A 24836-nucleotide genomic window follows, 5' to 3' on the forward strand; every position below is an offset into this window, starting at 1 on the left:
AAATAAAGTGTTGGATTTAGAGGCTTTGACCTGCTTGGGATAAGATAGAGATAAAAATATTAATGAGAATCATTGGCACAAGATAAGTGTCTATATGTTTATTTTTCATACTGTGAATTTTAATTTATTTTACAACTAGTATATATTTTTTAATTTAATTTAATTTTATTATGTTATGTTAGTCACCATACAGTACATCATTAGTTTGTGATGTAGTGTTCCATGATTCACTGTTTTTGTATAAACCCAGTGCTCCATGCAATACGTGCCCTCCTTACTACCCATCACTGGGCTAACCCATCCCCCTAATCCCTCCCCTAAAAAACGCTCAGTTTGTTTCTCAGGGTGCGTAGTCTCTCATGGTTCATCTCTCCCTCCAATTTCCCCCCCCTTCATTTTTCCCTTCCTTCTCCTAATGTCCTCCATGCTATTCCTTATGTTCCACAAATAAGTGAAACCATATGATAATTGACTTTCTCTGCTTGACTTATTTCACTTAGCATAATCTCCTCCAGTCCCATCCATGTTGATGTAAAAGTTGGGTATTCATCCTTTCTGATGGCTGAGTAATATTCCATTGTATATACGGATCACATCTTCTTTATCCATTCATCTGTTGAAGGGCATCTCAGCTCTTTCCACAGTTTGGCTATTGCAGACATTGCTGTTATGAACATTGGGGTGCATATGGCCCTTCTTCTCACTACATCTGTGTCTTTGGGGTAAATACCCAGTAGTGCCATTGCTGGGTCATAGGGTAGCTCTATTTTTAATCTTTTGAGGAACCTCCACACTGTTTTCCAAAGTGGCTATACCAACTTGCATTCCCACCAACAGTGTAAGAGGGTTCCCCTTTCTCCACAACCTTTCCAACATTTGTTGTTTCTTGCCTTGTCAATTTGGCCATTCTAACTGGTATAAGGTGATATCTCAATGTGGTTTTGATTTGAATTTCCCTGATGACTAATGATGATGAACATTTTTTCTTGTGTCTGTTAGCCATTTGTATGTCTTCTTTTGAAAAGTGTCTCTTCATGTCTTCTGCCCATTTTTTGACTTCATTATTTGTTTTTTGGGTGTTGAGTTTGAGTTCTTTATAGATCTTGGATATCAGCCCTTTGTCTGTAGTGTCATTTGCAAATAACTTCTCCCATTCCATGGGTTTCTTCTTTGTTTTGTTGACTATTTCCTTTGCTGTGCAGAAGGTTTTAATCTTGATGAAGTCCCAAAAGTTCACTTTCCCTTTTGTTTCACTTGCCTTTGGAGATGTATCTTGAAAGAAGTTTCTATGGCTGATGTCAAAGAGGTTACTGCCTATGTTCTCCTCTAGGATTTTGATGGATTCCTGTCTCACATTGAGGTCTTTCATCCATTTTGAGTTTACCTTTGTGTATGGTGTTAGAGAATGGTCAAGTTTCATTCTTCTGTATATAGCTGACCAATTTTCCCAGCACCATTTATTGAAGAGACTGTCCTTTCCATTGCATATTTTTTCCTGTTTTGTCAAAGATTATTTGACCACAGAGTTGAGGGTCCATATCTGGGCTCTCTATTCTGTTCCATTGGTCTATATGTCTGTTTTTGTGCCAGTACCATGCTGTCTTGGTGATCACAGCTTTGTAATATAGCTTGAAATTGGGCAACGTGATGCCCCCAGCTTTGTTTTACTTTTTCAACATTTTCTTGGCAATTCGGGGTCTTTTTTGATTCCATACACTTTTTAGGATTGTTTGTTCCAGCCCTTTGAAAAATGTCACTGGAATTTTGATCAGGATGGCATTGAAGGTATAGACTGCTCTGGGCAGCATAGACATTTTAACAATGTTTATTCTTCCGATCCATGAACATGGAATGTTTTTCTCTTTTTGTGTCTTCTTCAATTTCTTTCATAAGTGTTCTGTAGTTCCTGGAGTATAGATCCTTTACCTCTTTGGGTTAGGTTTATTCTGAGGTATCTTATGGTTTTTGATGCTACTGTAAACGGACTTGATTCTCTAATTTCTCCTTCTACAGTTCATTGTTAGTGTATAAGAAAGCAACTGATTTCTGTGCGTTGATTTTGTATCCTGCCACATTACTGAATTGCTATATGAGTTCTAGTAATTTGGGGGTGGAGTCTTTTGGGTTTTCCACATAAAATATCAAATCATCTGCGAAGAGAGAGAGTTTGACTTCTTCTTTGCCAATTTGAATACCTTTTATTTCTTTTTGTTGTCTGATGCTGATGCTAGGACTTCTAGTACTATGTTGAACAATAGTGGCGAGAGTGGGCATCCTTGACATGTTCCTGATCTTAAGGGAAAGGCTCTCAGCTTTTCCCCATTGAGGATGATATTCGCTGTGGGTTTTTCATAGATGGATTTTATGAACATGAGGAATGTTCCCTCTATCCCTATACTCTGAAGAGTTTTAATCAGGAAAGGATGCTGTACTTTGTCAGATGCTTTTTCTGCATCAACTGAGAGGACCATATGGTTCTTCTCCCTCCTCTTATTAATGTGTTCTATCACATAGATTGATTTGCGAATGTTGAACCACCTTGCATCCCGGGGATAAATCCCACTTGGTCATGGTGGATGATCCTTTTAATGTATTGTTGGATCCTATTAGCTAGGATCTTGTTGAGGATTTTGGAATCCATATTCATCAGGGATATCGGTCTGAAATTCTCCTTTTTGATGGGGTCTTTGCCTGGTTTGGGGATTAAGGTAATGCTGGCCTCATAGAATGAGTCTGGAAGCTTTCCTTCTGTTTCTATTTTTTGAAACAGCTTCAGGAGAATAGGCATTATTTCTTCTTTGAATGTTTGGTAGAATTCCCCAGGGAATCCATCAGGCCCTGGACTCTTGTTTTTTGGAAGGTTTTTGATCAACGCTTCAATCTTGTTACTGGTTATTGGCCTATTTATGTTGTCAATTTCTTCCTGTTTCACTCTTGGCAGTTTATAGGTTTCCAGGAAGGCATCCATTTCTTCCAGGTTGCTTAATTTATTGTCATGTTGTTGTTGATAAGTTTCTAATAACTGTTTCCATTTCCTTGGTTTTAGTCGTGATCTCTTTCCCTTCATTCATAATTATATTAATCTGGGTCCTTTCTCTTTTCTTTTGGATAAGTCTGGCCAGAGGTTTATTGATCTTATTAATTCTTTCAAAGAACCAGCTTCTAGTTTCGTTGATCTGATCTACTGCGTTTCTGGTTTCTAATTCATTGATCTCTGCTCTAATTTTAATTATTTCTCTTCTAATGCGTGGCTTAGGCATCATTTGTTGCTTTTTCTCTAGTTCTTTAAGGTGTAGAGTTAGATGATGAATTCGGTATCTTTCTATTTTTTTGAGTGAGGCTTGGATGGCTATGTATTTCCCCCTTAGGACTGCCTTTGCAGTATCCCATAGGTTTTGGACCAATGTGTTTTCATTCTCATTGGTTTCCATGAATTGTTTAAGTTCTTCCTTGATTTCCTAGTTGACCCAAACATTCTTGAGCAGAGTGGTCTTTAGCTTCCAAGTGTTTGAATTACTTCCAAATTTTTTCTTGTGATTGAGTTCCAGTTTTAAAGCATTATGGTCTGAGAATGTGCAGGGAATAATCTCAGTCTTTTGGTATCAGTTGAGACCTGATTTGTGACCCAGTATGTGGTCTATTCTGGAGAAAGGTCCATGTGCGCTAGAGAAGAATAAGTATTCTGTTGTTTTAGGGTGGAATGTTCTGTATATATCTATGAGGTCCATCTGGTCCAGTGTGTCATTCAAAGCTCTTGTTTCCTTATTGATTTTCTGCTTAGATGATCTATCCATTCCTGAGAGTGGAGTATTGAGGTCTCCTACAATTAATGTATTATCATCAATATGACTCTTTAGATGGCTGCTCCCATGTTGGGGGTGTAGATATTTACAATTGTTAGATCTTCTTGTTGGATAGACCCTTTAAGAATGATATAGTGTCCTTCTGTGTCTCTAACTACAGTCTTTAGTTTAAAATCTAATTTGTCTGATATAAGAATTGCTACCCCAGCTTTCTTTTGAGGTCCGTTGGTATGGAAGATGGATCTCCATCCCTTCACTTTCAGTCTGGATGTATCTTTAGGTTCAAAATGAGTCTCTTATAGACAGCATATGGATGGGTCCTGTCTTTTTATTCAATCTGCAACCCTGTACTGTTCTATGGGAGTATTTAGGCTATTCATGTTGAGAGCTATTATTGAAAGATATGAATTTATTGTTACCATGTTGCCTGTGAAGTCCTTGTTTCTATAGATTATCTCTGTAAATTTCTGTTTTATATCACTCTTGGGGTCTCTCTTCTTTTATAGAACCCCCTCTTAATATTTCTTGCAGGGCCAGCTTAGTGGTCACATATTCTTTCAGTTTCTGCCAGTCTTGGAAGCTCTGCATCTCTCCATCCATTCTAAATGATAGCTTTGCCGGATAAAGTATTCTTGGCTGCATGTTCTTCTCATTTAGTACCCTGAATATGTCTTGCCAGCCCTTTCTGGCTTGCCAGGTCTCTGTGGGTAGGTCTGGCGTTATTCTGATATTCCTCCCTCTGTATGTAAGGAATCTCTTCCCCCTAACTGCCCTTAAGATGGTTTCCTTGCTTCTAAGATTTGTGAGTTTTACTATTACATGCCAGGGCATTGGTCTGTTTTCCTTGATCTTGGGAGGGGTCCTCTCTGCCTCAAGGACAGGAATGTTTGTTTCATTCCCCAGATTAGGGAAGTTCTCAGCTATGATTTGCTCAAATATATCTTCTGGTCCTCTCTCTCTCTCCACCCCCTCAGAGATCCCAATAATTCTGACACTGGAATGTTAATGGCATCACTTATTTCTCTAATTCTGTTTTCATGGATTTTGAGCTGTTTCTCCCAGGCCTCATCTTTTTCCTTCTTTTCTATTAATTGGTCTTCTAGATTACTAATTCGTTCTTCTGCCTCATTTACCCTAGCTGTTAGAGTATCTAGATTAGATTGGATCTCATTGATAGCATTTTTAAGTTCTGACAATTCAGCTTTCATTTCTGCCCTTAGAGACTCTATGTTGCCATTAATTGATTTCTCCATTCTAGCTATCATCTTCATAACTGTTACCCTGAAGTCCATTTCCGACATCTTGGTTATATCTGTATCCATTTGTAAATCTGTGGCAGAAGTCATAGTCTCTGCGTCTTTCCTATTTTGGGGGTTCCTCCTCCTAGTCATTCTGCTGAGGGGTGTTTGAAGGAGTGTACAGAGTCCAAATTATTGACCACAACCCAAGCAAGATGCACCTGTTTTCTAGGGACCTTAGGGTAGTTGGCCTCTTGTTCTCCTAGCCTGTCTTCTGTTGGAGGGGCCTGCTGCGCTATTACTCAGTCAACCCTATTTGGACAGAGTTGCCCTGCCCCCTGTGGGGGGGGGGATGGGCTCTGTGAAAACTGGTTTTGGGGGGCTTTTGTTCTCCGGCAGCATTCCCTGGTGGCTTTCTGTGTCTCTTCCAAGAGTCAGAGCAGAAGAGACCATTTCCAACCCTCTGCCTCAGAGCAGAAAGATCACAGTCCATTCTTCAGCAAGCTTTCCAGGCCACACTATATCCATTTCTGTCTGTGCTGCTATAAACTGCAGCATCCTAGGTTGTGCACCCCTCAGCAGCTCTCCCAGTCCTCACCTCCAGGTCGGGGCACGTCTCTGCCCTTTGTGCTTCTAAAACTGCTGGCCCCCCCAGTTCACTCACGCAGCCCCACAGCCCTGGGTTCCAGTCTGGGGGGCTGCCCTTAAGTCCTTTCCCCGCTGCTCCCGGTCTGTGGATCTGTGCCCCTCCCCAGTGCGGGAGGCTTTCACTCCCCAGAGTTGCGGGATTCCCATGGCTCCCTCCCCCTTCCATTTATCTTCCAATATGTGCCCGTGGAATCACGGCTCCCTGCTTCATACATCGAAACCAACCGCCTGTGATACTCTGTTTTTATTCCAGCACCATATTGTTTTAATTACTGTAGCTTTGTAATATACTTTGAAATCAGGAGATCTGATGCCTCCAGGTTTGCTCTTCTTTATCAAGAATGTTGTGACTATTTAGGGTCTTTTGTGATTCCACATAAATTTTAGGATTTTTTTTTCTGTTTCTTAAAAAAATGCCATTGGGATTTTGACAGGGACTGCATTGAATCTGTAGATATCCTTGGATAGTATGAACATTTTAACAGTATTAAGTCTTCCAATCCATAGACATGAGCTGTCTTTCCATTTTCTTAGCCAGTCACAGAAGGACAAATACTGTGTGATTTCACTTATATGAGATATTTAAAAGTCAAACTCATAAACAGAGTACAGAATAATGGTTGCCAGGGGCCAAGGGAAGACAAAAATGGGGAGTTGTTCAATGGATATAAAGTTTCAGTTATAAAAAATGAGTAAATCCGGGGAATGTGCTGTACAACATTGTGTCTACAGATAACAATACTGTATTATGCACTCAAAAGTTTGTTAAGAGGCTAGATCTCATGTTAAGTGTCCATACTACAATTTTTCTTAAAAAGTAAGAAATACTGACTTGAATGATTTACATAGAAAAGGGCACTGAAAGAAAATAAAATAGATGTGGAATATGGAAGGAAAAGAGAAAAGAAGATTGTAATGAAATGAATAAGGTAATCTGACAGTAGGAAAATAAAGCTTTGACTATCAGGTGTGTGTGTGTGTGTGTGTGTGTGTGTGTGTGTGTGTTCAAATGGTTGGAATATGTTCTACTGTGATTTACTTAAATGAAGACCAAGAATCATATATTTACATATTTTATATAATGCCTGTGGAATTTGTACTCATTCCATAATCATTCCCCTTTTGGGAGCTAAAATGGAGGCATAGTAAGAGGACCCCAGGCTTGCCTTGTCCCTCGAACACAGCTAGATAACTATCAAATCATTCTGAATACCCAAGAAATTGATCCTAGGACTGACAAAAGAAGCTGTACAACCTAGAGGGAGAGCAGAGACCATACTGAGGAAGGTAGAAATGAAGAGACATGGTTTGGGGGAGAAATGAATCAGGGTGCTGCAGAAGGACGGGAGCCCTGGTCATGGAGAAGGCCAAGGGAGAGTGGAATGCACAGGGATGTGCGCAAGGAAAACACTTTCCCAAAGCCATCTTCTGGGAAAACAAGAGGGGTTGATTTTCATGAGTTTTTGCAACCAGCAGGGCTCAAAGACTGGAGTTTTAGAGGTTGGCAAACTTGGCTGGAATAGAGCCCTGAGGGCACTGCCCTACTCCTGGAGAGAAGGCAGGCACACAATACCAGGACAGACTGCATGATCTGAGAATCACATAGGGCTCATGAGGAGAGACTGTTCCCTCTTTGTGGAGTGCATCTGTGAGAGGTGGTGTTCACAGAGATGTCTCTTCAGAGACAAAAGAGCCAGTGGGTGCCATTTCCCTCCCCTGTCTCTCAGCACAGGCACAGAGATACCTGCTGAGGGCAGCTAAACCAGACACTGGCTCTTTGGCCTGCTTTGTTCCAAATCCCATGCCCCTGTGCTTTGGCATAACTGCCCTTCTCAGTCAAACCTGCATCTGTCCCAGTGCAGGCCACTGCCATAATATGTCCCTGAAGTTTAGAGTTTTAGAAGTCAGCATACTTGGCTGAGATAGAGCCCAAAGTGTACTGCACTCCAAGCAGGCAAGCAACCCAGAGACAATGTGAAGACAGTGACCTGAAAAACACTAGGATGCATGAGGGGAAATTATTCACTCTTCTGGGAGTGCTTCCCTAAGAGCAACAAGCACAGAGACCCCTCTCCCGGAACAAAAGAACTGGCTAACACCATTTCCCTCCCCCTGCCCCTGCATAAACCAACTTCAGTAAACAGCACAGCGCCAACACCGGCTGCCTAACCTGCTTACACCAAGTCCGAAGTCCCACCCCCCAACCCCCTCACTCTTAAGCAAGTGTTCCTAAGAACAGCACAGCAGGCCCCTTCCCCAGAAGGCCAGCAGAAACCCTGGCACACACCATGTCTGCTGACCATAGAGTTCCGCAAGGCTTCAGTTCTAGTGGAAGTAGCATCAGGTCTCATTTAACAAGCAGACCAGAGCATGCCTAGTTAAAACTTGCCAAACATTGGCCAAGGTCCAAACACTGCCCATTGCAGGCAAGAAGAGCCTCTACAAATGACTGACCTAAGGGATAAAGCAGCCAAAACACAGTGGCAATGTGTTCACCACACACACCAGAGACGCTCCCTGAAGCACTAGGCCCTGGACACTACATGACTTCTTCTACATAAAGCCATTACAGTCAGGAGCAGAAAACATAACAGACTTTTCTAACACAGAGAAGACAGAGACCTAGACAAAATGCTAAGATGGAAGAATTTATGCCAACAGAAAGAACAAGAAAAGGTCACAGACAGAAATCTAATCGAAACATATAAATAATATGCCTGATGGAGAATTTAAAGCAACAACAATAATGATGCTCACTGAGCTTGAGAAAAGCATGGGAGATATCAGGGAGACCCTTTACCATAGAGAGAAAACAGTCAAAAACAGAAATGAAAAATGCAGTAACTGAGATACAAAACCATCTAGATGTAATGACCACAAGGATGGAAGAAGCAGAGGAATGAATAGTGATATAAAAGTAGAATAAAGGGAAATAATGAAGCTAAACAAAAGAGAGAAAGAATTATGGGTCATGAAAATAGAGGTAGGGAACTCAGTGACTCTATAAAGCATAATAACATTCATATCATAAGAGTTCCAGAAGAAGAAGAGAGAAAAGAAGGTTTATTTGAGGAAATAATAGCTGAAAACTTACCTAATCTGGGGAAGGAAACAGACATCCAAATCCAGGAGGCAGAGAGCTCCCATCAAAATCAACACAAGTAGGCCAATACCAAGATATAGTTAGATTTGCAAAATGTAATGATAAAGAAAAAAATCCTAAAAGCAGCAAGACAAACGAAATCCCTAACTTACAGAGGAAGACCCCTAAGACTAGCTGCAGATCTCTCCACAGAAACTTGGCAGGCCAAAAGGGAGCAGCATGATATATTCAACATGCTGAATGGGGAAAATATACAGCCAAAAATATTCTATCCAGCAAGGTTGTCATTCATAAGAGGAGAGATAAAGAGTTTCCCAGACAAACAAAAACTCAAGGAGTTTGTGACCACTAAGCCAGCCCTGCAAGAAGTATTAAAGGAGAGTCTTTGAGTGGGAAAGAAAGACCAAAAGTGACAAAGAGTAGAAAGGAACAGAGAAAATCTCCAGAAACCATGACAAAACAAGTAAGAAAGCACTAATAACTAATAAAGCACTAGGAACAAGCACTAAATACATATCCATCAATAATTATTCTGAATGTAAGTGGACTAAATGCTCCAATCAAAAGACATACAGTGTCAGAATGGATTAAAAAAAAAATCCATCTACATAAGCTTACAAGAGACTCATTTTAGACCTAAACACAACTGCAGGTTGAGAGGGAATGGAGAAACATTTATCATGCAAATGGATGTCAAAAAAAAAAGCCAGAGTAGCCATACTTAAATCAGAAAAATTGCATTTTAAACCAAAGACTGTAACAAAAGATGAAGAAGGGCACACTATCATAATAAAGGGGACAATTCAACAAGAAGATCTAACAATTACAAATACTTATGCCTCCAACATGGGAGCACCCAAATATATAAAGCAATCAATAACAAACATAACCAAACTCATTGATAATAATACAATAATAGTAGGGGACTTTAACACCCCCCTTACATCAATGGACAGAAAATCAACAAGGAAAAAATAGTTTTGAATGATATACTGGACCAGAAGGACTTAACAGATATATTCAGAATATTTAATCCTAAAGTAGCAGAAAACATTCTTTTCAAGTGCACATTGAACATTCTTCAAATAGATCACATACAGGTCACAACAAGCACAAAAAAGTTAAGATCATACCATGTATCTTTTCTGACCACAGTGTCAACCACAAGAAAAAAAAATTGGAAAGACCTCAAATACACGCAGGTTAAACAACATGCTACTAAAGATGAATGGGTCAACCCAGAAATCAAAGAAGAAATACAAAAAAATAGAAAAAAAGTGAAAATGAAAATATGACAGTCTGAAACCTTGGAGATGCAGCAAAAGCAGTCATAAGAGAGAAATATATAGCAATACAGGCCTTCCTCAAGAAGCAAGAAAAGTCTCAAACAATCTAACCATACACCTAGAGAAGCTAGAAAGAGGACAAGAAACAAAGTCTAAAAGCAGCAGAAGAGAAAATAATAAAGATAGAGCAAAAATAAATGATATAGAAACTAAAAAAAAGCACGTTAGAACAGATCAATGAAACCAGGAGCTGGTTCTTTGAAAGAATTAATAAAATTGATAAGCACCTAGCCAGACTTATCAAAAAGAAAAGAGAAAAGACTCAAATAAATAAAATCACAAATGGGAGAGGAGAAATAACAACTCTAGAGAAATACAAACAATTATAAGAAAATATTGTGAAAAATTATATGCCAACAAATTGAACAATCTGGGAGAAGTGGATAAATTCCTAGAAACATATAAACTACCAAAACTGAAACAGGAAGAAATAGAAAACTTGAACAGGCCAATAACCAGCAAAGACATTGAATCAGTAATTAAAAATCTCCCAAGAAACAAAAGTCCAGGGCCAGCAGGCTTCCCAGGGGATTTCTACAAAAACATTTCAGGAAGAGTTAATACCTATTCTTCTCAAACTATTCCCAAAAATAGAAATGGAAGGAAAACATCAAAACTCATTCTATGAGACCACCATTACCCTGATTCCAAAACCAGACAAAGACTCCACTAAAAAAGAGACCTACAGGCCAATATCCCTGATGAACATGGATGCAAAAATTCTCAACAAAATACTAACAAATTGAATCCAACAGTACATCAAAAGATTCATTCACCGCAATCCAGTTGGATTTATTTCTGGGCTTCAAGGGTGGTTCATTATTCACAAATCAATCAATGTGATACACCACTTTAATAAAAGAAGGGTAAGAACCATATGATCCTCTCAATGGATACAGAAAAAGCTTTTGACAAAGTACAACATCCATTCAAAATAAAAACTCTCAACAAAGTAAGGATAGAGGGAACATACCTCAACATCATAAAGGCCATTCGTGAAAAACCCACAGCTAATATCATCCTCAATGGGGGAAAAACAGAGCTTTTCCTCTATGGTCAGGACCAAGACAGGGATGTCTACTCTCACCAGAGTTATTTAACATAGTACTAGAAGTTCTGACCTCAGCAATTAGACAGCACAAAGAAAAGAGAAAAGGCAGCCAAATTGGCAAGGAAGAAGTCAAACTTCCACTATTTGCAGACAACATAATACTCTATATAGAAAACCCAAAAGACTCCACTGATACACTAATTCAGTAGCATCGCAAATCAATGATGTACAAGATCAATGTACAGAAATCTATTGCATTTCTATACACCAGTAATGAAGCAGCAGAAAGAGAAATCAAGGAATTTATTCCTTTTACAACTGCGCCAAAACCATAAGATACCTAGGAATAAACCTAACCAAAGAGGTAAAAGATTTGTACTCTGAAAACTGTAAAACACTGATGAAAGAAATTGAAGGTGACACAACGAAATGGAAAAACATCCCATGCTCATGGATTGGAAGAGCAAATATTGTTAAAATATCTATACAACTCAAAGCAATCTACAGATTTAATGCAATCCCTATCAAAATACCATCAGCATTTTTCACAGACCTAAAACAAGCAATCCAAAATTTGTATGGATCCACAAAAGAGCTGAAATAGCCAAAGTAATTTTGAAAACAAAAGCAAAGCTGGAGACAATTCTGGATTTCAAGTTATATTACAAATCTGTAGTGATTAAGACAATATAGTATGGGCACAAAAATAGACACATAGATCAATGAACAGAATAGAAAACCCAGAAATGAACCCACAAATGTATAGTCAATTAATCTTTGACAAAGCAGGAAAGAATATCCAATAGAAAAAGACAGTCTCTTCAATAAATGTTGTTGGGGGGGCGGGGGAGGGCGCCTAGTTGGCTCAGTCAGTTAAGTGTCTGCCTTCAGCTCAGGTCATGAATCAGGGTCCTGGGATCAAGCCCTCCAACGGGTTCCCTGCTCAGTGGGAAGTCTACTTCTCCCTCTCCCTTTGCTGCTCCCCCTGCTTGTGCCTCTCTCAAATAAATAAAATCTTTTTAAAAATGTTATTGGAAAAAGCAGGAAGGAATATCCAATGCAGGGAAAGATAGTCTCTTCAACAAATGGTGCTGGGAAAACTGGATAGCAACATGCAGAAGAATGATATTGGACCACTTTCTTACACCGAACACAAAAAAATAAATTTAAAATGGATAAAAGACCTAAATGTGAGACAGGAAACCATCAAAATCCTAGAGAACACAGGCAACACCTCTACGACATCGGCCACAGTAACTTCTTACTAGATAGGTCTCCTGAGGCAAGGGGGAGAAAAGCAAAAATGAATTATTGGGACTTCATTGAGATAAAAAAGCTTCTGCACCGTGAAAGAAACAATCAACAAAACTAAAATGCAATCTTCAGAATGGGAGAAGATATTTGCAAATGACATATCTGATAAAGGGTTACTATCTAAAAATACAAAAAGAACTTACAAAACCGAACACCCAAAAACAAATAATCTAGTTATGAAATGGGCAGAAAACATGAATAAACATTTTTCCAAAGAAGACATCCAGATAGCTAACAGACACATGAAAAGATGCTCAACATCACTCATCATCAGGGAAATGCAAATCAAAACCACAATGAGATATCACCTCACACCTGTCAGAATGGCTAAAATTAACAACATAGGAAACATGTGTTGGTGAGGATGCAGAGAAAGGGGAACCCTCTTACACTGTTGGTGGGAATGCAAACTGGTGCAGCCACTCTGGAGAACAGTATGGAGGTCCCTCAAAAAGTTAAAATTGGAACTGCCCCACGACCCAGCAATTGCACTACTAGGTATTTACCCAAAGAATACAAAAATACTGATTTGAAGGGATACATGCACCCCAGTGTTTATAGCAGCATTATCCATAATAGCTAAATTTTGGAAAGAGACCAAATGTCCATCAACTGATGAATGGATAAAGAAGATGTAGCGTGTACACACACACACAATGGAATATTACTCAGCCATAAAAAAGAGTGAAATATTGCCATTTGCAATAATTTGGATGGAGCTAGGTGTATATTATGCTAAGCTAAATAAGTCAGTCAGAGAAAGACAAATACCATATGATTTCACTCATATGTGGAACTTAAGAAACAAAACAGATAAACATAAGGGGGGGGAAGAGAGAGAGGCAAACCAGAAAACAGACTCCCTTTTTTTTTTCAGACTCTTACCTATAGAGAACAAACTGAGGGTTTCTAGAAGGGAGGTGGGCAGGGGAATGGGTAAAATAGGTGATGTATATTAAGGAGGGCCCTTGTTGTGATGAGCCCTGGGTATTGTATGTAAGTGATGAAACACTAAATTCTACACCTGAAACTAATATTACACTGTGTTAACTAACTAGAAGTTAAATTAAAAAATTTAAAAATAGAGTATTTAGAGTCCCCCAAAAAAACTAAGTTTCTAATATCTCCTGAAGCTAGTATTTTCAACTTGACCCAGAAGTTATATAAAAAAGGTATTTTGTATATTTCTAGGTATATTTTTATTAATCCTTTGATATTAATTTTTATTTTATTGTTTTGGGACCAAAAATGTGTCCTGTATAATGTAGACATTTACTGTGAAATGTATTTGTGACCTAAAATACCATTGATTATTATATATGTTCTAAGGCAATGTTAAAGAGAGTGTTTATACTCATTTTAAGAAGCAAAGCTTATTATATCCATATATACAAGTATGTATTTAACTGTAAATTCACTTGGTTTATTATATTAATCACATGTGCATTTTTGGAAATATGATATACAAAATATCCTGACGTTTTTTTCCCTCTTCAGACCACCTAGAAATGATCAATAAAACCAAACAAACCCCTTTAAATTAAGTGCTGAACTTTCCAGAAGTAAGGAAAATTCTTCAGAAGATAAACAGAAATGGAGTGTAGGCAGCAGGAATCAGAGTGGTAGCTGAAGCTGAAGCTTATTGACTGTTTTTATGAGACTTTTCGGGGACAGGAAATACACCTGTACTTACCCCAAGGAGTTGGAACTGAGAACCTACCACTCACAGCTGTTAAAAGTTGCAGGGTTTCCAACATACATAGAAGTAAAAGGTATGGCAGTAACAGCACAAAGGACAGGAAAAAGGAAATGAAAGTTCACCATTTCAAGATTGGTACACTCCATGTGAAGAGGTAAAGGCAAGCTCTGATGATTTAAAGATACATAGTAAGCCCAGAGCAGCTACTGAAAGATAAACCTAGCCAAGGAAATAAAATGGAATTCTAAAAAATATTCATTTGTTACAAAAGAGGGCAGGAAAAAAGAACAGATAGACCAAATAGAAAAGAAAGAGCAAGACGATAGATTTGAAGGTCACCGAACTGATGATAGTATATGTAAAGTAGGGACCTAGAAGACTCAGTGAAACAGACCTGGGCCAGAACTTCATTTATTACTTTGCCCCATATACCTGTACTCAAATGGGAAGTGTGGGGCAAGGATGTCATTATTTTGGGTCCCTCAATAGCAGCATCAGCTTGGACCTTATATCCATCAGTTTACAAATGATCTGGGAGTATCCCCTTCCTCAATCTACATTTATCAAAGTAAAGGGTCTTTGTTAAAGGACTAGGAGAATCACTATCTTCTACACCTGCTGTGGAGTTGCAGAATCCTTGCCAAAGCATGAAAAAGAATTAAAAATGTATCCAAATTAGAAAAGAAGAAGTAAAATCATCTTTATTTGCAGATGACATCATATTTTATATAGAAAATCCTTGGAATATTACTCAGCCATAAAAACAAATGAAATCTTGCCATTCACAACAACATGGGTGTACCTAAGGGTATTATGCTAAGTGAAATAACCCAGAGAAAGACAAATACCACATGATTTTACTTTTATGCAGAATCTAAAAAACAAAAGCAAATAAAGGTGCAAACCAACAAAAAACACACAGACTCATAAATACAGAGAACAAACTTGTGATTACAGAGGGGATGGCAATAGGGGGTTGGGCAAAATAAGTGAAGGGGATTAAGAAGTACAAACTTACAGTTATAACATAAACAAGTCATGGGGATGAAAAGTACTTTTCATAGGGAAATTAGGGAATACTATCAATAATATTGTAATAACGTTATATGGTGACAGATGGTAACTAAACACAGTGACCGCTGCAAGTATATAAGGAACTGCTGAATCACTATGTGGTACACCTAAACTAATCCCAACATTATCTACTATACTTTGATCAAAAAAGAAAATCCTAAAGACCACCAAAGGCTGTTAGAACTAATGAATGAATTCAGTAAAGGAAAAAAGAAAGAAAGAAAGAACGATGAGTGGAGGCTGAGGTTTGTGCCCCAGTGGAAAATCATGAACCTTTGTCTAGTGACTAAATGCCAGAGCTAGTTTTCAGACTCTGAACTCAATAACTGAGAAAGAGATCTGGTTCCCATGAGGAAGGACTCTGTGATAGATAGATGGATGGATGGATAGATAGATAGATGATAGATAGATAGATAGATAGATAGATAGATAGATAGATAGATAGATAGATAGATGATAGATAAATAGATGATAGATAGATGATAGATGATAGATAAGCAAACAAACAAAAAACTCACTTGATATTTGGTTGAGGAATTTTGCATCTATGTTCATCAGGAATATTGACAGGTAATTTTCTTTTCTTGTAGTGTCCTTATCTGGTTTTGGTATCAGGAGAATACTGGCCTCATAAAGTGAGTTTGGAAGTGTTCTATCCACTTCAATTTTTTGGAATAGTTTGAGAAAGATTGGTATTAATTCTTTTTTAAATGTTTGGTAGAATTCACCAGTGAATATATCTGGTCTTAGACTTTTGTTGTTGGGAGGTTTTTTATTATGGATTTAATCTCCTTACTAGTAATTAGTCTATCCAAATATTCTTTTTCTTCATGATTTGATCTTCATTCTTTATTTTTTTAATACATATATTAAGCAATACTTTTATTGACTACTGTTATGGACATTGTGGTGCCCCACTCAGATCCCTCTTCAGTGAAGGACTTGATATCCCAGATGCTGGTGCCAATGACAATGGCAGATAGTCTTCAGCTGCCTGCACTCTCAGGCATCACCTGAGCTGCAGAGACACCCTCAATTAAGGTCACGCCCCTTCTCAGAGTGGTATACATCCAATGACTGCTTGATGCAGGAATATAAAATGCTAGCACTTTGAGGCACCCAGGTGGCCCAGTCGGTTAAGCATCTGCCTGCAGCTCAAGTCATGATCCCAGGGTCCTGGGTCAAGCCCCACATCAGGCTCCTTGCTCAGCGGGAAGCCTGCTTCTCCCTCTCCCTCTGCCTGCTGCTCCCCCTGCTTGTGCTCTTTCTCTTTCTTTCTGTCAAATAAATAAATGAAATCTTTTTTAAAAAATGCTAGCACTTCACCTCAACTTAGGACAACTCTGTAGGACCATTTTGGCTCCAGAGCTCTCATGTGGTCAGTCAAGGCTGGTGTTGGGTCTGCAACACAGCTGGATCTTCCTCTGCCCAATCTTGTTTCCATGCCCTCCCTTCCACAGGTGATTATTCCAAGTACACGTCTAATAAACATCTGGAACACTAAACTCTATCTCAGAGCCTGCTTCCCAGAGAAGCCAAGCTGCAACAATTGGTACTAGAAATAGTCTGTGAAAGCAGGAGATAAGATGGGGTTTTGGAGCTGGATTACTTGCCATGAGGACAATATCACTGTTAGTAGGCAGAGCAATGAGGACCATATCACTGTTAGTAGGCAGAGCATAGGTAGTCCCAGGAACAAAGTAACAATCCAATTGTTAAAACTTTCACTGGTGATGAACTGTGGTGGTAAGTCAGTGGACGAGAATGCACTAACTGCTGTAGTGAGTCAAGCATTTGAGAGATATGGTGGAAATAGTAACTACAGGGGCACCTGTGTGGCTTTGTCAGTTAAGCGTCTGCCTTCGGCTCAGGTCATGATCCCAGGGTCCTGGGATCAAGCCCTGCATCAGGCTCCCTGCTCAGCGGGGAGCCTGCTTCTCCCTCTCCCATTCCCCCTGCTTGTGTTCCCTCTCTCGCTGTGTCTCTGTCAAATAAATAAATGAGGACTTTAAAAAAATAGTAACTACAAAAATAATGAAAACGGTAAGTATGGTTAAACCGTATTAAATGCTGGAAAAAGATAACAAAAAGCTCAGAGTGATTAGTGACCAGCTGAAAGCTTAGTCTGAAATCCAGATGGTTTCCTTTGTAGTTTATCAAGTATTGGGAGGGCAGTGAAAGCTGAGGATCATGCCCAGGAATAAATTTTCAGTGTACAGTTACACTGAAACTCTAAAGAAAGATGAAGTCAAAACTGAGACCGTTCAGGGTCGGGGTCTGATTGGGTAAGAATGGGTCCTGACACATGAGAAGGATACATCTGGCTTAATGGTCTCAAAATCTTGAATCCCAAGATTCCCCTGAATCTTCTGAACCTGCAGAAGTGTTCCACCCCTATTAAAAGCTAGCATCCTCTTAAAGAGAATGCAAAAGCCTTTTCAAAGCAACATGTACCCTTCTCAAGATCTGCCCCATCTCCTCTCTTGGTGTCTAGGCCTATAACTAGGATTATGTCACAATATAACCCAGTCAGGAACGTGCTGGGCCTGATAATGGAAGAAAAAGACTATACTTCAAAAGAACTACAAGATTAGCTTATATATACTAGAAAGAACCAGGAATATTCTCATAGGATTAGATTCTAAGGGAGTTATGATGAAATGAGCTAGTAGATAAAGTTGAATACCTATTCCAAAGATTCAGGATTTAATATCCTGGCAAGGACCCCAGAAGATGGTACTAGAAGCATGGAAAAAGCAATGGACCACACTATAGGAATTTGAAATACCAGAATTGCCTTGGAATATAGTAGAAAAACAGATTCAAAGGCTCAAAGAAGTGTTCATGCTAGAATGAATATATCATGTAAGGCCAGGAAGCCTATCAAATTATTATGTTCTATTGGAAATACAAAAGAGACATTATTTCCAGTCCATAAGAAATACACTGGTGAGAGATCACCAATAACATTAAAAACTTCAGTAGTACATCTCCTATGTAGTCTGGGACTGACCATAGGAGAGTCCTTTAAAAGGAGTCTCCCTGGTAACTATGGGGTTGATAGAAGCCCTTACAAGTTAGAGTCCAGGTGAATGCACATAATCACAGGAAACCAGTTAGGTGCAATTATAATGGGTAGCAAAGTTGGAAAGGCATCTAGTTGGACCTTATACACAGAGAGTTGTGGAGATGGTTTAATAGAACATGCTCCCCCAGGGGAAATATGGATGGATAGCCAACAAGGTTACTATTCAATTTGTCCCATCAAAAGAAAGAAAGGATTGATATTGAAGGCAATTGCCACAATTTTTTTGTGGCAGCTTCCAGACCTCAATCAGGTTTTAGAGATGGAACTCATTGCCTTAAAAAAAGACTGGGTCTCCAGGAAAAAGGATCTTGTAACAATAAAGCAAGTGTACACAGGTATTTACTCATGTAACTGCACTGGGGAAAGGTAAATACCCAAACATTTCTAGAACTCTTTTCAACACAGAATCCAAGTTAACAGTGACACCCAGAGGGGCACCTGGGTGACTCAGTTGGTTACGCAACTGCCTTTGGTTCAGGTCATGATCCCGGGGTCCTGGGATCGAGTCCCACATCGGGCTCCCTGCTCATCAGGGAGCCTGCTTCTCCCTCTGCCTCTGCCTGCCACTCCCCCTGCTTGTGCGCTCTCTCTCTCTGTCAAATAAATAAATAAAATCTTAAAAAAAAAAAAACAGTGACACCCAGAGACCCAAAATACTATTATGGCCCCCTATTATTTCAGGAGCATATGGGAACAAGGCATTAAAAAGTTCTGGACAAGGTGTGATCCTCAGTGGGTTCACTGGGTCCATGTACAAACCTGATGGTCACTTCCCTGGATCCTAAAAGAAAAATTGGAATTGACATTACTTAGAGATTAGCACAACCCCCACCTTGGGTTCTTGGCCTACAGGGTAAGATCTATCATAGTGGGAAAGACCAAGTGGAAGTCTCTGAATCTGCCTCCCATTCAAGTTAAGGTAATAAAAAATTGTCATATTGGGCATGGGTCAGGGGCAGAAATGAGTGCCACTCTTAAAGATTCAGGATGAGGGAGTGATGGGTCCCACTACCTAATTCACCAGCCTGGCCCCTGTAAAAATTAGATATTAGAGAATGACAGAAGACTACCACAGACTTAACCAAGTACTAGATTTAATTGCAGCTATGTTGCTAGATGTGGTCATCGTTGCTAGAGAAGATTACTAAAGCCTTGGGTACGTGCAGCTGTTGATTTGGTCAGTGAATTTTTCCAATCCTATGATCAGAATCTGTTCATGTTCCCATGAAATAGACAACAATATATACCACGAATTTTCCCAAAGGCTCTAAAGCTCCCACCTTCTGTTAAAATATTGTCTGAAAAATATGTGGACATCCTTCAGAATATCACATTGATCCACTATATTGGATGTTATCATGCAAAACATCATGTGGCTGGCATGCTGGAGACCTTTGTAAGACACATATATTCCAGAGGTCAGAGATAACCCTGCCAATACTCAGGGCCCTGCCACATCAATAAGATGTTTAGGGGTTCAGTTGTCAGGGGTGCACTAGAATATCCCATCCATGATAAAGGACAATTATGACATCTTGTAACTTTCACCAAGAAGAAGGAAGTACAAAGCCTGATAGATATCTTTGGAGCCTAGAAGCAGCATATTCTATACCGGTATATGCTCCAACCCATACACTGGGTGGCAAAAAGCCTGGAGCAGGAAAGGACTCTATACCAGTTCCAGACTGTGGTGTAAACAGTCCTGTTCTTTGGTCTGGACTACCTATTAGACACTATGATATTAAAAGGATCAATATTGGGAAAAGATGCCATGTGATGTTTTTGGTAAGCCCCACATGAGAATCACTATGCAGAGCCTTAAAGTTCTGGAGAAAGGCCATTCCACCTTCAGATATGCTACTGGGACCTAGTAAAGACTGTATCCAACTGATGAGACAACAAGAGATCTTATGGCTACAACTGCCCATCTTGAGGAGATTTCTGTTAGGCCCAACAAGTCTTCATGTTCGGAAGCCCAGCAATAATCCGTCACAGGTAGCAGTAGTACAACTGGGATCAAACCAGAGCAGAACCAGAGAGCACAAATAAGCTCCATGAGCAGATAGCCCAGACCTCCAATCATCACCACAGTTGTACTAGTACCTGTGTCTAAGTCACACTGAGGGATTCCTTATGTCCAGGTGACAGGGGAGGAAAAAGTTCAAGCTTGATTCATGGATTGGTCTTCTTGGAATGTGGGTGCAAGCTGAAAATGGATGGCAGTATAAATCTACTCAAGTACAGCCTTGCAAAACAGGAGAGGATGCCTGGGTGGCTCAGTCAGTTAAGCGTCTGCCTTCAGCTTGGGTCATGGTCCCAGGGTCCTGGGATCAAGCCCTGCATCTAGCTCCCTGCTCAGCAGGGAGTCTTCTTCTCCCTCTGCCCCTCACCCTGCTTGTGCTTGCTCTCTCTCTCTCTCTCTCTCTCTCTCTCTCTCTTTCTCTCAAATAAATAAACAAGAAAATCTTAAAAAAAAAAAAAAAGAAAGAAAGAAAGAAAATAGGAGAGAAGAAAATATCCTCCTTGTGGCCAGAGCTTTGACAATGTACCTGGTCAGACATTTTATGGAGAAAGAGACATTGCTCAAGGTTAAAATATATACAGACAGATTCTTGGGCAGTGAAAATGGCTTGGTCATCTGGTCAGGGACATGTAAGGGAAGAAAGGTTAGAAGATTAAATACAAGGAGGTCTGGCATAGAGGCATGAAGATGGGCATGTCGAAAGGGCATGAAGTATGAAGACATTCATGGTACTGTCCCTCAGAAAGCATTCACTATGGATGAAGTATGACTCAAGCAGATGACATTAGCCATCTCTGACATCAGTTGTTCTACAACTGGCACAATGGACACATGTCCAAAATTACAGGGATTGAGGACGTTTGTAGAGTAAACATGGACCCCACTTAACCAAATGTACCACACACCAGCAAAAAACTAAATCTGAGTCCCTAATATGGCACCATTTCTTGGCCATTCACTGGCAAGATGACCACAATGGACCTTTTCAGCCCTGGAAGAGATAGGAATTTATTTTAGTAGAAATAGATATAGCCATTACAGCTTATGCTATCCAAGTTCTGCAGTTCCTTTGATGAATAATCCCCTTCTTTCCTAAGCAAACCCAGAAATTCTCCAGCTGGGTTATGTAAAAGCCATCAGGAAGAGCCACCCCCTGGCCAAATTGGAGGCATTTGCAGCATCAGAATAAATAATGATAGTAACATATTCAATGATGATAAAAATAAACAAATTAAAAATTTCATAGCAAATATACCAGAAATTAATTAATTACTTTAGTACTTGATGACATATGAAATGTTTACATAATTTCAAAGTATCCCATTATAAAATACTTATTAATGGCAAAAGAGGAAAAAGTAACTTTATAGTAGAAAGGCCTGGAAGTCACTATTTTGATCACTTGAGTGACCAAAGTGAACATCATTAGTAATGGGATAAATTGAAATCATATGCCATTTGACAGGATGCCATGAAGAGAACACAGCATCACTATCAAAGATGTATAACCTGAGTCTCATCATGGGAAATATTAAACAGATGCAAATTGACTGATATTCCACAAAATAAGTGTCCCATATTTCTGAAAGTGTCAAAGCCATTGTTATGAACTGAATCATGTCCCTCACAATGCATATGAATTTTGGATTGAAGCCCTAACCTACGATGTGACTGTACTTAGAGATAGGGCCATTAAGGAGGTAATTAAGGATTAATAAGGTCATAAGAGAAGGCTCCTAATCTGATAGACTGTTGTCCTTATAAGAAGAGGAAGAGAGAGAGGAAGATAAGGTGTGTGAAAGAGAGAGAGAGAGAACAAGAGATCTCTTGGCGTCCGTGCAAACAGGAAAAGCCATATGAGGACACAATGAGAAGAATGGCTGTCTACAAGCCTAGAGGAGAAAGAGGTCTTATCAAAAACTCACACTGACATCAGTTTGATCTTGGACTTGCAGCCTCCAGAACTGTGAGAAAATAAATGGCTGTTGTTTAAGCCAGTCTGTGGTATTTTCTATGGCAACCCTAATAGACTAATACAGCATGAAAGTCAAGAAGACTAAGTAACTGGCTTTGCCTTTCTAACATGTACACATGAATCTTTCTTAAGCAAAAGAATTTCTGAAATTATATTAGCCATACTATTTATCTCAAATGTCTTCTTTATGAATTTTGTAGAAAACATTGTTGTTAACTCCTCAAAATCCGATTTCATCTTTCTGCCAACAGAAACCATATTTACTCAGTATGGTTGATAAATTGCTTGAGCTCCAGGAATGATTTCTGATTAATACAAACCAATCATTGCAATCATAAAACTCTTCTTACAGAGTGGTTCCTAACTTCAAACTTAAACCAACCTCAGCACAGCAATCCCCTGGCAACAGAGATGGATTTCTAAACTATTGGCCAAATTAAGGAAGAACAATTCTTCAACGGTTGAGGAAGAGATGTTCTCTTTATTCCACTTAGACATGAATGAGGAAATAGCCATCATCCTAAAATTCCAAGATGAACAAGCCTTAAAAAGAAGCATATACTTTATATACCGGAGATGAGCAATAGTAAGATTATAGGTCCTTGAGGACATTCTGGAACTACTGGATCAACCAATCTTGACCTTTATTCTACTTCTGGACTTCTAGTTATGTGAACCATTTTCATTAATGATTTAAATCAAATTGACTTGTGTTTTCTATGTTGCAGATTAAAGCATCCTAATCGAAGCAGTAAGCAATTATTTTTTCAACAAGTACAACCATGACCCGGCACTCTCCTATACATGAACAAAGCAGAAACAATTGCCTTTCCCTCATATAGCTTATTCTAGCCAATTATCTTTATTTTGATTCTCTATCCTCTCTACCTACCATTACCTTACACGTTGCTCTAATCTTTTGTGTAATCTTCCCTCTACTTCCCTACTATATTTTTAGTTTCTTCACAATCCTCTCCTATTGTGAATCCATTTGGTGTCATCCATCTTCACTTTCCTTTTTATCTACTAACATTTTATCTCATATTTTCTATCTTCATTGGTTTTTTGATAAATAAAGGGAATTTCTTTTTTATACTACTGATGAAGCAAACAATATCTTAAGTTGACCTCCTACAGTATTTTCCACTGAAAGCATATTGTCTTCAACCTATTGTAACTTCACCTGTTCTCCATGACCTTCAACAATAACAAAAAATTAAATCCTCTATTTCCCCCGGTTTCTTAAGTTATGCAAACTTCATTTGTTATACGTTTATATGTAATATACAATATGAATATATATAACCACTTTGCATAAAATTTCTGTGAAAGAAAATGATAAGCAACAACTTTTTCAATGAATAAAAGCATGCTTTCTGCTATCAAGGAATACGAAGTCTCAAAAAGATAACAAGTCCAGCCTAATTAAAAAATCATTGTTCACCTCCCTGGCATAAAGAAAAAAGGGGCAAATGTAAAATCTTATGATCTCTCATAGAATGGGTAAGTACCTGCAAACAAACTTTGAAAGAGCATATGGCAGATAGGATTTGAATATTAACAAAATAAGTCTGGAATATGCCTTTATTCTGTTTTGTGCCAGAAAAAATGATACTCCCCACTCCTAACTACTCCAGCCAGAAGAAGAACCACATGTGAAAATCAGAGATTCTGCCTTCCTAATTTAAACCCTAATGAAGAATCACAATATGGTAGGATAATTCATGGAGAGGATAGGATACATATCATCTGTTAACATGATTTAATAGAAATAACATTTGTACTATTCTGTACACTGCCTTTGTCCTCTTAACTTCCTCACTTACTGTACTATAGAGTAACTATTGTAGATAAAATTTAATTTTTTCAATCCCCATTTTGTAATGAAAAAGAACACAGAAATTAGAGTGATCTGGCTTAGTCTAGGCTACAACACTTAATTTCAGTGTAACTTTTGAAGATTTATCTTAACTGTGAATTGTGAAAAGAAATGGATTGTTACAGAGTTGTATAGTAAAATCAATGAGAATAAATTTGAAAATATGTCTTTAAACCATAGAAATACGTTTAAAAAATTACATATTAAGTTTTTCACTAAAGGAACATAATTTTAAGAATATCTCTTAGCTTATTAATAAAACCAAATGTGTTTACTGTTTGATAATTGTATCACTTAACATATAGCCCCTAACTTGGGTCTCTGCTCCCAAATGGATTATATTTTATCTACTTTGAACTGAATTTTCCATCTGCTGACCTACTCATCTAACCAATACAAATGATTTTAAATATGTTTGTTTCATTTGTTAATATTAGTGTTGCCAACATTTTTAGTACTGCTGAAGAACTGTATCATTTTCATTTACTTTTTCTCAGATCATCCATATCAACAACACAGGACTAATTAGCTTAGAAGAGCTAGCTGTTCCTGAAATCACTGAGGAGAATCACAAGAAGCCCCAAAGTAATCTCTG

The sequence above is a fragment of the Neomonachus schauinslandi genome, chromosome 5 (genome assembly GCF_002201575.2).
Source record: "Neomonachus schauinslandi chromosome 5, ASM220157v2, whole genome shotgun sequence".
Lineage (NCBI taxonomy): Eukaryota > Metazoa > Chordata > Mammalia > Carnivora > Phocidae > Neomonachus > Neomonachus schauinslandi.